At 41.6% G+C, this 18,753-nt stretch overlaps 1 protein-coding gene across 2 annotated transcripts in view; it reads right to left on the bottom strand.

The window, feature by feature from the left end:
* Positions 1-15,414: 15,414 nt before the first annotated feature.
* LOC123754279 (uncharacterized) overlaps positions 15,415-18,753 on the bottom strand; it is a 35,261-nt gene continuing 31,922 nt past the window's right edge. For both annotated transcript variants that reach the window (XM_045736521.2, XM_045736523.2), the window contains exons 9-10: positions 17,313-17,336; positions 15,415-16,388 (exon numbers count right to left, since the gene is read on the bottom strand). The gene's annotated coding sequence lies outside the window, so the exon portion shown is untranslated. The remainder of the gene's footprint in view (positions 16,389-17,312; positions 17,337-18,753) is intronic.

Consider the following 18,753-nt stretch of genomic DNA (forward strand, 5'->3'; position numbering starts at 1 on the left):
ACTAACAACGTACCAACCGAAGCAACCCACCTTACCTATCACGCCTATGCATAGAAAACGTAGATATTTGCGAGCCGTTATTTTTTTGTTATAATAGGTTGCATTTATAACGTTGGTTACCATTACGTAAAAATACGTGTACTATTGTTTGAGGGGACGGGTTGTTATTTTATTAAACGGGTTTAAAATAACATGTTCGCATAATCGATCAGAGACATATATATGAGAGATACATCATTTTGGCAATGCTCACTTTTGCGCCATAGCCTTGAGAGCACGCGGGAGCCTCTCGCTACACTGACGACCCAGTCTGGCTACAACACTGCGGACCGAGGTATTTGTATCTGGTTACATAGTCGAGCAGAGAGCCATCATCCAGCTGCATCTTGCAAACAGTCCCACCCCGTCTGGGTGGGCGGCAGTTCAGGATCTTTGTTCTCTCTACTGAGATGACTAAGATTAGCTCCTGATATGTATTCAGTTCAGAGCATTTTGGGTGTTGGTATGGATCAGTATATCATCCGCATAGCTAATGATGTGTTCGCTGGGCCTCCTAGTTATTGAGATTAGGAGTGCATTGATTAACACATTGAACAGAGTAGGGCTGAGGACACCTCCCTGTGGAGTGTCAAGTTCAAAATCTCTCGTTACACTCCCATGCCCTTGGAACAGTACAGTTGAATTCATGTTGGATAGATAGCCTCTTATCCACCGTAATAGCCATCCTCCAACATTCAGGGGGGTAGAAATAGCCTAAGCTACTCTATCCCTTTGAGATGTATTTCTTTCTTGTCTCAATAAACATACTTGAACTTGAATCCAACATTCATTTTAGCAAGTTCGCCCAGAATGATATGTCGGTGAGAAATGTCTCTGTGAAATCAAGAAGTGTCTTGAGAGGATGGTTCTAAACCGTCTCCTTTACAAAATTAGAAACTTGTCTCCCCAGATATATGGCTTCACGCATGGAAAGAGTGTACATTACTGTATTACCTCCTTTCTTACCCTGCATACTGATAGCTCATACACCACTTTCCTAGATCTCGAAGGGGAGACTAGAGCAGATGCGCATTCGAGCGAAAAGGCGAAAAGCGACGTAATTTGTAAGAGGACGGGCTGGAGCCGCAAGCCGCCAGGCAACATTAATCAACATTATAATGTTGAAAAATGCAAAGGGGAAGGGAACTGTCAGGAGAAAGAGTCAAGGATTAGGGATAGGACGGGGGGGGGGGGGTTAATGAATGGTGCCCAACCACTTGGACGGTCGAGGATTGAACGCCGACCTGCATGAAGGGAGACCATCGCTCTACCGTCCACCCCAAGTAGTTGGACTGAAAAATGTAAAGAGAAGGTTCATTCCGAAAATGGCTTACACAAATTTGTAAACTAAGAATTGCAACATGCAGATGTTATAAAAGGAACGGAATCGGAAGTTGCAAACAGGAAATGATGTAGTGACCGTCAACAAACTAATTCTCCTATTCTCCAGCACCCCCTCTCTTCAGGATCCCCCCCCCCCCTTCAGCACCCCCTCCTTCCCTTCAGCACCCCCTCCTTCCCTCCAGCACCCCCTCCCTCCAGCACCCCCTCCCTTCAGCACCCCCTCCCTCCTGCACCCCCTCCCTCCTGCACCCCCTCCCTCCAGCACCCCCTCCCTCCTGCACCCCCTCCCTGAAGCGTGGAGTCAACCAATTAGTGGTCTTAAAGTCACCGAGACAGTGACGCACTCCTCTGCACCAGATAGCCAGACGGCTCAAGGTGAAGTCATCAAATGAGATAACATGTAAATAGATATACATAAGCACTCGGCAATCGTGTTGTTGAGTGGACTGAAGTGCCAAGTTGCATCATTGAAACAAATACCTTGACAAACGAACTAGAGGGTTCAGTTCCTGAACCGATTATGTGCCTCTGTAACCCTTTACACCACCCCCCACGGGATGGGTATGGGGTGCATAATAAAGAAAGAAATTGAGGTTGAATTTGAAACGTTGGTTACGATAATGTGAAGACTTAAGCCTATAAGTCAAGATGCCGCGTGGCACGGATGAGGCATTAAGTGACTCCTTTGGTAACTCGTGCCTGCCTCTATCTCTTTTTAACTAAAAAAATAAGATATAAAATGTTGTGTTTTATATAAGGTGGGCACGTGGCGAGTGATGTCACAATGACGTCATAATTGGCATCTCGGTACAGGTTGTTGTTGTTATAGATTCAGCTACTTCTGATTTCAGACTTATAACAGGTGTTTCAGACCTGACTGGAGTCTACCACTGTCTTCACCAGTCATGTCCAATTACCCGACGCAATATATGCCTCTCAAGAGGATGCACCTCTTAAGCATCCTCGCCATACACATATTTGTGATTTTATAAAGTAGCTTTTGGATAGGAGCTCTTTGGTTGTAGGTTTTAAACAGGTCATGTGCTGCCATTGTGTTGGGCGGGCGGCCACAGCTGACTAGTCTAGTCCAAGTGATCTCTGACTGGCGCTGGGTAGCCATGGAAGGTATCGCTAGTATCCTTATTGCTAATATGGGAGATGTAGCCTAACATGGGAGGTGGAGCCTAGCATGGGAGGTGGAGCCTAACATGGGATGTGTAACCTAGCATGGAAGGTGGAGCCTAGCATGAAAGGTGGAGCCTAACATGGGAGGTGTTGCCTAACATGGGATGTGTAGCCTAGTATATGAGTTGTAGCCTAGCATGGAAAGTCTCAAGCCCGGGTAAACAAAAATTACAGAATGGTAAACTAAACCAAAACCATCTGTGAAAAGATCTAGAGGTTCTGGCCAATAATATTTGAGCACGCTCAGGGAATAGTGCCCAAGTGTTTATAATAAAGCCAATAAATGGTTGATCTGCGTAACAAATGGTACACATGCCCGAAACTCCACATATCCTTACACACTAAAATTCCACATATCGGGAGAGTCAAAAACTCCACATATCCATACAGACTTTTAACTCTTACATTTGCAAAATAGTCTAGAAAATAATAAATGGTAAAATAAAAAAAAAGATATATAAAGTAGCAAGCCATAGTTATTATAAGAACAAACAAAAATATGAATAGCAATAGAGTAGTTGATCAGTGGAACTGGTTGCCAAACACCATCAATGGTTCGAAGGTCAGAAGGCGCCCCAAAGTGGACCAACAGCTCCTTGCATTGTGTTTTCTTTCTTATGTTCCTTTACAAACAAAGAATTGAAGGGTAGACTACACATTGTGTATGTATATATATATAATATGTCTTATTGAATATAACAGCATATTCTGTATTAACTATCTTCTGGTTTAGGGCTTCTGTCCCTCTAACTAGTATTCTTGCATCAGGGTTTAGTTGAAAGAGGAGTTCTCCAAAAGTCATGTTCGTTTTTCTAGGTGAAGAAAAAAGTGAATAACTATAGAATGCGTTACACTTATTATACAATTGCACAACGTTTCGAACCTACATGGTTCATTCTCAAGTAGGTTTTCCTGCCATTGAGTAATAGAGTATATATATTGAATGAATATATATATTGAATGAATATATATTATATAATATATAATATATATATATATATTGAATGTTAAACAAGGAAAGTAAGAGACCTTTGTTGTTGTCTGTGAGCTGCTGCGAGCGGACCTCAGAGGCATGTGACACTACCTACACCTTCCTTAAATAGCATGTGTGTGTGTGTACTCACCTAGTTGTACTCACCTAGTTGTGCTTGCGGGGGTTGAGCTCTGGCTCTTTGGTCCCGCCTCTCAACCGTCAATCAACAGGTACAGTGTGTGTGTGTGTGTGTGTGTGTGTGTGTGTGTGTGTGTGTGTGTGTGTGTGTATACACATGTATGTACACACACCTAGATGTGCTTGCAGGGATGGAACTCAGCTTCTAGCCCCTCCTTCCGAACGTTTTTAGATTAATGCAGTTCTTGCGTTTTTATCATATTTACATTTAAAACATTCTATTGAGTTAGCTTGAACGGCTACTTTATCTAACCTATTCCACTTACTGACCGCTCAAACACTGAAAAAGTTGTTTTCTGATATCTCTCTTAACTCATTTGTATCTCCAGCTTCCCTCTACATTCCATCTACATAATAAATCTACTCAGTCTGCTGTTCCTAGCTGTGAAAAATGCTTCTTTGTCTACTTTGTCAATTCCCTTTGGACTGTTATATGTCGTTATAATGTCACCATTTCTCTCCATTTCTCCTTAGTGTGAGATCCAGTTCCCTCAGTCTTTCCTTGTAATTCAGTCCTTTCAGCTCAGACACGGCCGAGCCTTAATGCATATCCTTGGAGCTGTACTGGTTTTGAAGTCCTTTTTCAGGTGAGGGTTCCATGCCGAGACTACATGTTCAATAGTTGGTCTCACAGAGGATGTGTATAGAGCCAAGAAAACTATTTTGTCAACTATTTGTGAATGATACGCAGGACGTTGATCAGTATGGCATATGTTGCTGGCGGTTTTCTGGTAACGTTGTCTTCTGACACTAGATTTGGGGGTTGCATCTACTCCCAGGTATTTTTCCTTTTGCGAGGCAAGAATCTGCCTCTTCATCCTGTACTAGAGAATAGGTCTTTTCACTCCTGTTCCAATCCTCATAATTTTGCACGTAGAAGGATTAAATTCAAGCAGTTACTTTTCAGCCTGTTTCTGGAGTGTATAAAGCCTATTGCAAGTTCTCACAGTCTTGTTCTGCCCTGACTCGTCTCATTAGTTTTGCACCACTTGTGAATAATGATAGGAAGAAGGCACAAGTTACAACCCCACTCCTGTGCCAGGTAAGTCCACAAGGGGCTCACCATAGCCCGTGCTACTTGGAACTTTTGTTACGAGTAGCTAAATTTTAAACAACGGAAGAAGGCAATTTTTGCCAGGGCGTTGACACAGAGACGCATAGGCGCTAGCATCCCTCCTAGAGAGAGAGTGAGAGAGAGTGTGTGTGTGTGTACTCACCTAGTTGTGCTTGCGGGGGTTGAGCTCTGGCTCTTTGGTCCCGCCTCTCAACCGTCAATCAACATGTGTACAGATTCCTGAGCCTATTGGGCTCTATCATATCTATTCTTGAAACTGTGTATGGAGTTAGCCTCCACCACATCACTTCCTAATGCATTCCATTTGTCAACCACTCTGACACTAAAAAGGTTCTTTCTAAAAGTGTGTGTGTGTGTGTTTGACGTCAACATGGGCCAGGAACTTCATAAACAAACTATAAATACAGATGGTGCATAAACAAGCAATACAAATATGTAAAGGATGACACCGCAAGATAAATAAAACACACACAATACGAAAAAGGCATAAAAACAACTATTATCCACAAATACAAAATGAAAGGGAGCAGCATATATAAATTATGAAGAAGAGAGCAGAAGGCCCCAGAGTGAGTGAGGGCTCGATCGCTGCTTCAAGGACAAACAGACGCAGGAGCCAGTTCTCTTCATTCGTCACGCCATAAAAAATGCAACTTTGTTTTCCTCTCTAACCTACAAATACAAACAACCCACTTAACATATCGAGGCCAATGCACAGAAACCGTCAAAATTACGATGGCTTCAATTAACACACGGCATATGTGGCTTGGTCGATTCCGTAAACAAACGCGACGTTTAGGTCCGAGGACAGGTTGAATGTTGTCCAACTCCGCTGTGTCGTGGGGGATCAACACAGATATTCTCGGACGGCTCTTGTCGTGGCTCAGTGCAGGTTGCGCTGCTCAGTCTGGCCAGTCATTGGATGGGTGACTAGGCAGATATGGCCTCGATATTAATAAAGCCTCGCACGTCGAGAAGCCATGGCATTAGAGGGAGTGGAGGCTCACTCATAAAAGGGACCAGGAACCTGAGAAGACAGATAGTTTGTTGATGGGACTTGACGGCTGAGTGGACAGCGCTCGGGATTCGTAGTCCTAATGTTCCGGGTTTGATCGCCGGCTGAGACGAAAACAAATGGGTAGAGTTTCTTTCACCCAGATGCTCCTGTTCACCTAGTAGAAAATAGGTACATTTGAGTTAGACAGCTGTTACGGGCTGCTTCCTGGGGGGGGGGTTAACAAAAAGGAGGCCTGGTCGAGAACCGGGCCGCGAGGACGCTAAGCCCCGAAATCATCTCAAGATGATTTCTCAAGAAGATCTCACCTCAAGAAGGTTACGGAAATAGGCCCAGGAACTGTAGCTTAGTCTTCGCAAGCATAGCCAGGTGGGTACAGGTATGTGAGTGCAGCTAGGTTAGTATTCACCTAGTTGTGCCTGCGAGGATTGAGCTCTGCTCTTTCTGCCCGCCTCTCAACTGTCAGTCAATCAGCTGTTACTAACTTTCCCCCCCCCCCCCATGCACATACCCCCAGGAAGTAGCCCGTAACAGCTGTCTAACTCCCAGGTACCTATTTACTGTTAGGTAACAGGAGCATCAGGGAGAAAGAAACTCTGCCCATTTTTGTTTCCGCCAGCGCTGGGAATCGAACCCCGGACCACATGACTACGTATCCAGTGTGCTGTCCACTAAGCCACCAGCGCCCTAAGTGCTGTTGGGTTAGTGCAACTAGGTGAATGCAGCTAGGTGAATGCTGTTGAGTGAGTGCAACTAGGTAAGTGCAGTTAGATGAGCACATGCCACCTGCTACACCGCCGAGGTCATGTTATATTACAAATGGCAAACCACAGACGTATAAGGTTGAGAGCGGTAAGAGCGGGGCCTCCCAACATGGCGGCGGCCGCCTTCCTACACGGGTCTGTGTGCTGCTGAACCTGCTGCTCTCACAACCACGGGGAAGCCTCGCCTCTACTGCACATACTTCGATGATATATGCGTATCGGTAAGAGACCGCCAGGAATTGTTACGCATTTGATTGATCCACTTACCCAAAAACTCAGTATTTAATTTACCCAAAACTCAGTATTTAATTTACCCAAAACTCAGTATATAATTTTACCAATGAACTAGGCATCGACGGTGCCTAAATGTCTACAAAGTCCTTTCCTCGGTGTCTACGTGAAAACCAAAGACAACGCATTCTCCACAGATGTTTATACTAATCCCACTAACATTGGAATGTGTATGAATGATCAGAGTGAATGCCCAGATTGATATAAGACTGGTGTGATCAACTCTTATATACGCAGAGCACTTACACATTGTGCTGACTGACATAATATACAACTGGACTTTGCTTCCTTGCCGATACTCAGATCCTGATCTCACTTAATGATGACATTTTGAGGTTCAGTCCCTGAGATCATTATGTGCCTCTGTAGCCCTTTCCATTACCGCCCACAGGATGGGTATGGGGTACATAATAAATGAACTAAACTAAAAAAAAAAAAAACTCTACCTAGGTCTTCCCGCCCACCGAGAGTACATGAAGTTTATCCAACGCCTTGCAATGTTTAATTGACCTATCCTTTTACCTTTACCTTATCCCTCCTATCCGCTTATCTTATGCCCCTAACCCACTTACCCTATGTTTGATTGTCCCTCTTCCATGTGTACCTAGCCTAGAATTGTTCCTCCTGCATTCTCCACAGATTACGGGCTATTCATGCCCGTGCCACCTCTTGGGCTCCGCCTACCAAGTAGATAGCCCCTGGCTGTCTACCTACCAGACCTTAAACAGCGGCTTGTTTGATGGGCACAACCCAGCCAGCAGTCTACAATTATCAGCTTAGCAAAAAGCAAGGTCACTTCACACGACCTGACCCCTACTTAACCTGTTAGGATTAACACCTGAAAGGCGTGACCAGAATAATATAGGGCAACTGTCTGGCGTCTCCTATATTAAATAAAACACATTGTGTTACAGCTCCATCATATCTACATTTGAATATGGAGTCAGCCTCCACCACATCACAGCCTAATGCATTCCATCTGTTAACTACGCTGACACTGAAAAAGTTATTTCTAACGCCCTTGTGGTTCATTTAGGTACTTATTTTCCACCCGTGTCCCCTTGTTCGCGTACCACCCGTGCTAAACAGTTTATCTTTATCTACCCTATCAATTCCTCCTGAGAATTTTATAGAAAGTGATCATGTCTCCTCTAACTCTTCTGTATTCCAGTGTCGACAATGTTGACACGTCCTGTGACTAGGGGTGCAAAACCTGGACATATGTACCCATTAACGTAATTTCTATTGCTTAAACCACGCCTAATCTAACCTTACGTATCCTGCCCTAGTCTAACGAAAATAAGAGATATCAAATGTTGAGTTTTATGTATGGTCTACGCGAGGTGTGTGACGTCACTATGACGTTTTCATGTTCATACTGGTACAGGTTTTAGACCCTACTAGAGTTCTCTTGTTGCTGTTTGCGCGAGCTAGACTCTTCCTCAGCTCAACCCAGCACGAATATTAACAACATTAGAAAGTTATGACATTAAACAATACATTTCTGTAAGAATTGGTATTTGCGGGAATATGATTATCATCCAAAAGGGTCTGGTAGTACAGTTGGCTTCGTTCTCGACTTACAATTGAGGATCCTGGATTCAATTCCTTACCGGGACAGAAATGGTTGGGCACGTTTCCTCTCATCTGATACATCTGTTCATCTAGCAGTAAATATGTACCCGGGAGTTAGGCAATTGTTGTGGTGTTGCATCCTGGGGAAGGTCTGTAGTTCGACCTTGAGAGACCTGGATACAAGCCTTGTCCCCACTAAAACGAGTTATGAGTGAGTGTGTCATGTAGACGTGTACAGTTAATGAGGTCAGCTGTAGTGGCCTTCCCCAGGTGAGGACGCTGGTCGGCGGCTCAGGCTCCAAAACTCTTTTGTGACTTTTGAAAATTGCAGCAACGTTGTTAGTTTAGTAGTTCTTTAATATCTCCCTCACTGTTACTGTTAATATCTCCCTCACTGTTACTGTTAATATCTCCCTCACTGTTACTGTTAATATCTCCCTCACTGTTACTGTTAATATCTCCCTCACTGTTACTGTTAATATCTCCCTCACTGTTACTGTTAATATCTCCCTCACTGTTACTGTTAATATCTCCCTCACTGTTACTGTTAATATCTCCCTCACTGTTACTGTTAATATCTCCCTCACTGTTACTGTTAATATCTCCCTCACTGTTACTGTTAATATCTCCCTCACTGTTACTGTTAATATCTCCCTCACTGTTACTGTTAATATCTCCCTCACTGTTACTGTTAATATCTCCCTCACTGTTACTGTTAATATCTCCCTCACTGTTACTGTTAATATCTCCCTCACTGTTACTGTTAATATCTCCCTCACTGTTACTGTTAATATCTCCTTCACTGTTACTGTGAATATCTCCCTCGCTGTTACTGTGTACATATCTCTATCTTGTGGATCAGACCTCCAATCCTACACCTCAACTCTTTCATGAACCACACGTAATAACCTGCAGCACTCGCTGGAGGCCAAGGTGGTCACAAGATTCCGCTGGGCCTTTACCGGCCAGCTACCTGGAGCTATGAAGGACCCCCATAAGCACGGCTTTTAATGCAAAATACAGTACTACATTTTGTCATTGTTTCGTATGTTCCTAGTAAATGTGGCTTGGAAGTCGCCACACAGGAAGTCTGACCTGAGGCAAGTGGGGGCCCCCGGAACACACATAAGAACATAAGAACATAAGAACAACGGTAACTGCAGAAGGCCTATTGGCCCATACGAGGCAGCTCCTATTCTATAACCACCCAATCCCACTCATATACTTGTCCAACCCGTGCTTGAAACAATCGAGGGACCCCACCTCCACAATGTTACGCGGCAATTGGTTCCACAAATCAACAACCCTGTTACTGAACCAGTATTTACCCAAGTCTTTCCTAAATCTAAACTTATCCAATTTATATCCATTGTTTCGTGTTCTGTCCTGTGTTGATACTTTTAATACCCTATTAATATCCCCCCGGTTATGTCCATTCATCCACTTGTAAACCTCTATCATGTCACCCCCTAACTCTTCGCCTTTCCAGTGAATGCAACTTAAGCTTTGTTAATCTTTCTTCATATGAAAGATTTCTAATTTGGGGAATTAACTTAGTCATCCTACGCTGGATACGTTCAAGTGAATTTATATCCATTCTATAATATGGCGAGCAAAACTGAACTGCATAATCTAAATGGGGCCTAACTAGAGCAAGATATAGCTTGAGAACCACACCAGGTGTCTTGTTACTAACGCTGCGATTAATAAATTCAAGTGTCCGATTTGCCTTATTACGAACATTTATGCATTGATCCTTTTGTTTTAAATTCTTACTAATTGCATTCACTGGAAAGGCGAAGAGTCTTTCACATACTGGACTGGATAGGCAATCTATGATCCTAGCATTTCTTCAGCGCGTATAAATACTACACACGAGAGTGTGTGAGAGAGAGTGAGAATGAGTGAGTGAGAGATTGTGAGAAAGTGAGTGTGTGTAAGAGGGAGAGTTAGAGAGAGTGTGTGTGTGAGAGACAGCGAGAGAGAGAATGTGTCGAGTCCTAAGGTCATGTGACACATCACTGTCCACTTTTTATCCTCCTGCTCGTCGCTTCCGCCATCTCCAACAGCTGAAACTACCGCACTTCCGGAGGTCACGCTGACACTCTGACACTTCCGGAGGTCACGCTGACACTCTGACACTTCCGGAGGTCACGCTGACACTCTGACACTTCCGGAGGTCACGCTGACACTCTGACACTTCCGGAGGTCACGCTGACACTCTGACACTTCCGAAGGTCACTCTGACAGTCTGACACTTCCGGAGGTCACGCTGACAGTCTGACACTTCCGAAGGTCACGCTGACAGTCTGACACTTCCGGAGGTCACGCTGACACTCTGACACTTCCGGAGGTCACACTGTCAGCCTAAGGTCACACTTAATGAGGTCGCACTAACGGCTGTTATGCTATGTTGGAATTCTAGACTAAAAATATAAGTCACCTTACCACAATAGTTACAGCTGAAGAATCTAGTGAACACACTTTGATACTCTGATCCATACAAATAATAATAATATATTACTCAATACGGAGTACAGAAACAAACATATAAATACTCTTACGTAAATATATGCACCTTAGGAACATACGCAGATGTTCAACTACACCAAATTAGCATCATGCACATATGTATATACAACAGACTCAAGTAGGCTCAGGATTCTGTACACCAGTTGATTGACAGTTGAGAGACGGGACCAAAGAGCCAAAGCTCAACCCCCGCAAGCACAACTAGGTGAGTACACTCACACGCAAAAGGGAGAGGGGGGGGGGGGAGTTAATGACAGTAGCAGCCCCCGGTCGACGAAACTAGCAGTTACACTCACTCAACACATCATGAAACATAATACTAATGCAGCACCATACCGTACAATAAACTTTAATACACTTGTATATAATGATATTTCAAATACTGCATAATGGATTACATTGTAATAGAGGTATCTATGACTCTTGAAGGTATGACCTCAGCATATCCAGTCTGTACTGGTTAGGCTGGGTCATAACATGAACTAACTCCCGACTTAGTTGTTGTTATAGATTCAGCTACTCGGAACAAGTTCCAAGTAGCACGGGCTATGGTGAGCCCGTAGTGAACTTACCTGGCACAGGAGCGGTGCCCTGGGTCCCCGACTTAATTTTCTCTAGATATATATTTCTCTCTAACATCCACACATCCCCAGTATGCAGACCGTAGCAGCTGTCTATAGCTCCCATGTACGTACCTATTCATTACTAGGTGAACAGATGCATCAGGTGAAAGTAACAAACCATTTTTTGTGTATGAGGTGCGATTTTTGTTTTACACTTTCATGCGTACCCAGAAGCGTCAGTGGGGCGAGGGGTCAGTAGGCCGTGGCGCATTCCCCAACTCCCGCTGACAGACTTCCTACTATATGAACAATTACAACTACGCTTCATTGTGGCTCTCTCGTCGTAGCGATGTTTACATTTTTATAGTATACAAGGATGGGTTTCGATGAAATGTAGTGATTCTTCTCAAATCCTGTTCTCCGGTGTTTAACCTGGGATTTATTAATCGAAGCGTTAGTAACAAGACACCTGGTGTTGTTGTTCAGCTATATCTTGCTCTGGTTAGGCCCACCATTTGGATTATGCAGTTCAGTATGGGCCAATAGGTCTTCTGCAGTTACCTTCGTTCTTATGTTTTAATCTTCCTCGAGGTTCCGCGAACCTTCATTTGGGGTTCTGCGAACCTTCCTTAGGGGGTTCCGCGAACTTTCCTTTGGGGCTCCACAAACGTTTTTGGTGTTTTTCGCGCACCTTAGGGGTTCCGCGAGAAATAAATAACAAAAAGAAAATGACAAAAATAAATATTTTTTACAAATCAAATTAATATAATTGTAATAAAAATAGTTGTGAAGAGATTTCTCAGGATATTACAGAAATACTTTAGGGGTTCCACCATGGTATAAAGTGGTTGGAAATCAATGCCTTAGACCACCGACTGCCCTCATCCAGAATGCAATCTATAAGCAGTTTAATTGTCTAACACCCAGGTATTGGTAACTACTACCCAATGGGCACGATATCCAAGAGTAACGTCGATTTATTTTGATATCAACATAGTTTGACCAGCTTCTGCCCGAAACGCTATGCGTGTTAGTGGCTTTGCAAGAATGTAACAACACCAATGTTGTGTACTTTCTCAAACCTATTGTAAACCTATTATTTACTGTAAATAAATAAATAAAGCTTTGGGCCGGGGGTGACCAAACAGGTTTGAGCTGACTGGTTTTCAGCCACGTGATCTCTGGTCGATGTTTGAGAACATTATTGCGTAAGTCAAGTGGACTGAAGATGTGGTCATTGATGATTGGGTATCTGAAGGGAAAGATTATAACTTTTCGTCAGCACAATAAGATAGGACAGTTTAAGCATCGTGTTTTTTTAATATTTGTTGTCAAGAGGCTGTAGATTATACGCACAAGGTTGATGCAGATAACAGCCTGAAGACCGAGACTAGTGCAATGAGGAATGAGAAAAGACAAATTTTTTGTCTTTTCTCATTAAAGATTAGCAAGATCTTAGTGTGGATGTAAAAAAAAAGTAGGGTAGGTAAAGAAAGATGAGAGGAGGAACAAGGCCCAGAAAGATGAGGAAGGAGGTATAAGGTGTGTCTGTGGATGACGAGTTTCAGGTTTAGTATCATGAAGTCCCTCAGTGAAAACAGTTCGACCGTTTCTAAGTCACGAGAGCACCTGGGGGGTCTGCTCACAGCTGTCTCTGAACTTTGGGTATAGTTCCCATCACCATCCATGGTGATGGGAACCAGAAAAACCTCACGAACCGATTTATTTTAACCTGACAGCAGTTAGTAGAAAAAGACAAGAGATGCGGAACGGCAACAAACTCAAAAGAACGTGAAAAGTCGATGTAAGTGACTAATCTTTGGCTTGTTTCCTCTGAATGTCGCAAGTCTCCTCCCGAAACTGGAAAAAAAATTTCAGTTAAGGTTACACACTTTCAACCTTAAAGAACGAATACCACCCCCAAAACCGGAAACCAGTTAACAGTAGTAGTCGCAACTCACCTGTAACCAAACAACTAAGATGCACATTCCTTCCTCTTCGGCAAATACAATGTCAGTGTTAGTCCAGATATCCTAAGACATTCCTCATAGCAGGCCCGTGCATAGAAATCGTCGTCAAACACCTTGACAAGAAAGGTCACACCCAGTTACGTACTTACCAGTATCGAGGTCAGGGCCGTGGATGAAGATCTTGCAGGAATAAAGGAGCAGCTCCCTTGCTCAACATCTCGGTGCTACAACTGTAGTAGTAGTTCAATTCGCTCTTATTTACTATTGCTTAGTTTAATTAACAGTATTTCCAAATTCTATAATTCGCTGCTCGAAAAAATATATTTTGAAATTCAGAATTCACCGTCCATATCGAATATGGACGTGAAAACCTCAATTATGCATTCGTCTGTAAGGCCGCCATTTGTGAAAGATATTTTCTTTCTAGGCCTTGGATATTGGAAAGTAATTATCAAACACCAATGAATGTTAAAGTTAAACGAGGTTACTATTTGAATTAAAAGTTGTTTTCAGGGAAGTCCATTCAGTTTCAAGTTCGCGAGCACAAGAGCAGCGAGACTGGTACACCACACGAGTCGCAGGAGGTAAGTAAATGGACAACAGCCACGAGAGACAACCTGGATCTCAACGTCCATATTATTTTCCTCTTATTCTCATAATTCAGCATATGCAACACCATTTTAGTAATGTTTATCATCGTTATACTTCCATATTTTTTCCAACATTGAGATGCGCATATTACTTTATTAGGAATATACCCGCGGCTCAGCACTGGAACCATGACCGATTTCGCCTCTTTACGTTCCAGTAATTTTATTGAGACAATTTTGCGGAAACAAATTATACTTGTCTATCAAATTTGACATTAGATAAATTAATCAGTATCCAAAAATGATAACTGTACTTATGCTCTCATGACTACGTGTAACATCGACCAGATAGACATGACAAAAAAACACAGTCCATTCTTGATAGTGGGGTATTGTATTCTCTACGGGTCCGTCTAATTACCACAAGCTTCACAAAACTTCCTGGCAATACTTTAGTAATGAATAAATATATGTTAGGTTGACCTAACCTAACCCGACGCTTGGATAGTCGACTTTTTTTTTTTTTGAGATATACACAAGAGTTGTTACATTCTTGTACAGCCACTAGTACGCGTAGCGTTTCGGGCAAGTCCCTGAAATACGATCCCCTGCCGCGAAGAATCTACTTTATTTGGCGTCACCAGCTCTATTTTCTTTATAAAAAGACTTTCAGATTAAAATTGTTTTTTTCGCGTTGTACATTTAGCACCAACATTATAATGAGTAAATATATCATTTATTCATTACTAACGTATTGCCAGGAAGCTTTGTGAAGCTTTTGTAGCTTGTGGTAATTAGACGGACCGTTCTCTACATTTTATATTAAGAATTCTTACTACATGATAATTCCTGGTAAATTTGTCTAATATATTAGCAGCTATCTATCTATATATATTATATATATATACTGGAAACCGACCAAGCTTTCCTTATCACCTGTAAAAGTAATCCATTGCAAGAAAACTACACTAACACAAGAGTATGGTGAACTATTTCTTTCTTAGCACCGACCTTTGTTAATTCGAATATCAATTTACTATTCCCCATAAAGACCACTTACGTCCACAGTAACGTTTTAATAGGTCATGAGTTCTCAGTGCCTGTATAAACAAGCTCTTTCATGAACATTATGTTAACACGATATTTAATTTGACAGATGGGGACTAACTGAATTCTGAATCTTAACTGTAGACACTACAGTATATAATTTAAACATTTCATAAATAGAAGTACAGGATTATATCTTGAGAGCTAAAGGGACATATAGAGTACTGTATTTAATAATGGTAAACAAACGATATTATTTTTTAATATATTTATTGTATCAATTATGTACATATGTACATATTCACAGCCAATCATGCACAAATAACATATTTGTGCAGTGATTGTACTTACAGCACCAGAAGTGACAATGATGAACAAAAGATGATCAAAAGACGGCCACGATGCTCCGAGAACATCCAATGCCTTGATCCATTATAGTACTCAATCTTCTCCTACGGGCACAGAAGTTCCATGTCTCCTATGGTCATCCAAGGCTCACGAACACTGGCTGTAGCTGTCCGCCATGTTGCACAACACCCTAGTTCGGTTGCAACACTAAAAACAGTCCTCTGGTATGCCTCAAAGAAGCAAATGTTTTATCAATGTCGCTAACTCACTTGGTTAATGTTCCCATCACATTTCACGGGTGCAAAATCCTAGCCATTAACACTTGAAAACTTCCGTACTTAATATAATAACGAACCTAAACAGAAATTACTATGTATGAATATCACTAGCACATTGCCCACTGAAGACAAATTCAGATACTGAAAGAAATCCACCAATGAACATGCAGTGCATATAAAAAGAAAATCCAAGATAAAGTAACAAGATACATATACAGTAGGTTGCATATAAACACATGAGAACCCAAAATGATTAAAACTTGAAACAATGTTACAGAACTTAAAAAAACAAAAACAAAAAAACTTGTAGCACTTTTAAAAAATAAAATATATAAAAAGTTCTATTGAATTGTACTGTAATTGCAAGACCTACATACAAACACTTAACCAATTTCAATGTTTTCACCCAAGAAATAGGAAAACACAAAAACAGTCCATTAAAACCATGTCCCGAGAAACCTCCAGCTCGAAAGTGACTGCATATTTTTAAAGTGATTGATTGTGAGAAGTGTCGGCCTAAGAGTAGTGTCGAGTGAGTGATAACTACGTCTTACCCAGCCTGGCCACCATCACCCTCACCCGTCAACCAGCCGGGCTCCACCTGCAATGGCCAAGTTACTGTCATCACAATCCACACCTGCTAATCTTACCATGCCACACAACTCCCATCTAACCTTATGAAATAAAGTAATTCACAAAAATATTAAAACAAAAATTATTAAAATTAGCAACAAGGTACACTCTAATTATTCATTCCCAGATTTAGAGGCTTTTAAAAGTACAGTACAAAGAACTAAAATTGATGGGAAGAAGTCTCAAACTTCAAAATAAACTTTTCATAACCAAAAACTTTACTCATACATTGAAATGACAATTTAACTTTGTTATATGCATCTTTTTAACAGCATTAAAATTTAAAAATGTACAAGGTTATTCTTAAACAATTTAAATAATGCTAAATGGCGAAGAGGAATAAAGATACACGAGGAACATTTCAGTGTAACGCTTAGCACTGGAACCAGATGATTATTCAGCATATTGAAGTTACATTAAATTTACTAAAAAATTTTCATTAAGCATATATACTTAATCTACTGGAGACTGAGGCAAATTCCATTAAATATAAGCTAAAGCTTTGGGGAAAAATCTATTCACAAGAACACTGAAGACTGGATTACAGCCAGCTTGTCAAAATTAAGCACATTTAAAACAGCTTTTATATAATAAACCCTATTATGTTATTTTGCTATTATCGAACTAGTAAAATAAAAAAATCTTTATTCGAGGCATTAATGACCAATATTGCAAAGCCACAAGGGCAACACCAACACTTACTGACCACACTTAATGTCTGGTCAGTGAAACTCATGTGTGGCTTTATAGTTAATAAATTAGACACCCTGAAATTCAAGTTAGAATTTATAATTATAACATTAACATGCATCTGGAGCAAAATTTAAAATGGAATTTAAATTTGTTTATACCAAGTATTTCAATAACATAAAAACTTCCGAGTGGCACTAACCTGTCACCGCTGATTAATAACTTCCTGGAAGAAAAGAATGAAAAGCCTAATGTTCATCTAATTTACCACAATAAATATATGCAAATATATACTGTAAGCATTATTAGCTCAAATTATGAGTAAACATAAAGCTCTTATAAGAAAAACAGACAGACATAACCCCCTCTGCAAATGGAGACAAGTGGCATAAAAACATTTCAGAATAGAAATGCAATATAGAGTACTTATATTTATGAATTGCTGATATTGTTATGTCCAGTGTTAGTAATAATTTTAAAGCGGCAGCAGCATGCCGGGAAGACTATGTAGCACCATCTGTCATGAGATATTCAAAAGGAGCTAATCATCATTCAAGATGCCGATACGAAAACAAGAGGATATATGGTGGATCAAAGGTATTGGATTCACCAAGGATTCTATCAAGAGACTAAAGTTAAAAAGGAGACCTTGAAAATCTAGACATTCTACAAGGAGTTGCAACTAAGTGGAACAATGCAGTGCGGATAATAAGGAGAAGGGCTGTGTTCTACGCGTCAAGTGCGTGTGGCTGATATGCAACCTAGCCAAGGCCATTTCCCACTGTCTGTTACGGTAGGAGGAGGTAGGCCAAGAAAATAACCTTTAATAGTGAGCCGTTTGACACCTGTAATGCCAAACCAAGTCGCAGACTGTAGATTGAATAACTAGGTAGAAACCTGAAAAGGTATCTCTTTACTAAAAATAGGAGAGAGAAGTGTGAATGGCCACCTTAGCAGCAGTTTGCATGTTCCTTTAAGCGACACCAATATCGACACAATTCGCAAAATTCTACCGTTAAAATTTAACAAGAAAGAGATGGTAGTGACATTTGACCAACAAAGTATGCATAGTTATCTGTCGCAAGTTGGAGCTGGTGTTACAGAAACATTTGACTGAAAGATCTGGGTCAAAGGATACACAGTTCCAGTTCAAGAGCAGCAGCAGCAGTTTAAAGTTTAAGTTTTAGCTGGAGGGAGGAAGAGAAAGGAAGTGACCAAGACGAGTGCTAAACGCCTTGGCACAAAAGGGGCTTATACATGTGTAAATCCTCAGGGCAAGTATGGTTATTGACAAATGTCAATATTTAAGCCACTAGCAGGGCCAAACAGATAATGGTACAGTGCAGAGGTTGAGGGAATCATGCATAATTGACTGCCAGTATGGCAAAAATGATCCACCCATAAAGGAGGGGATGGTAAAATGTGCAATTTGTAAAGATTAAGGATGGGAACTTGGGTTCTGATCCTGCCAGGTAAATAGGAGGGGAACGGAAAGGATCAGGTAGGCGAATGAAAGACAAAGCCAGGTTTGGATTCAGTATAGCTAGGGCTATGTAACTTGATCTATCACCTTAGCACTCTGGGGGGGGGGGGGGGGGTCTAGTTCCCTTGCCACCCTAGCCTGTGTTTGAGATAGAGATAGA

This window comes from Procambarus clarkii, chromosome 18, assembly GCF_040958095.1.
Source record: "Procambarus clarkii isolate CNS0578487 chromosome 18, FALCON_Pclarkii_2.0, whole genome shotgun sequence".
Lineage (NCBI taxonomy): Eukaryota > Metazoa > Arthropoda > Malacostraca > Decapoda > Cambaridae > Procambarus > Procambarus clarkii.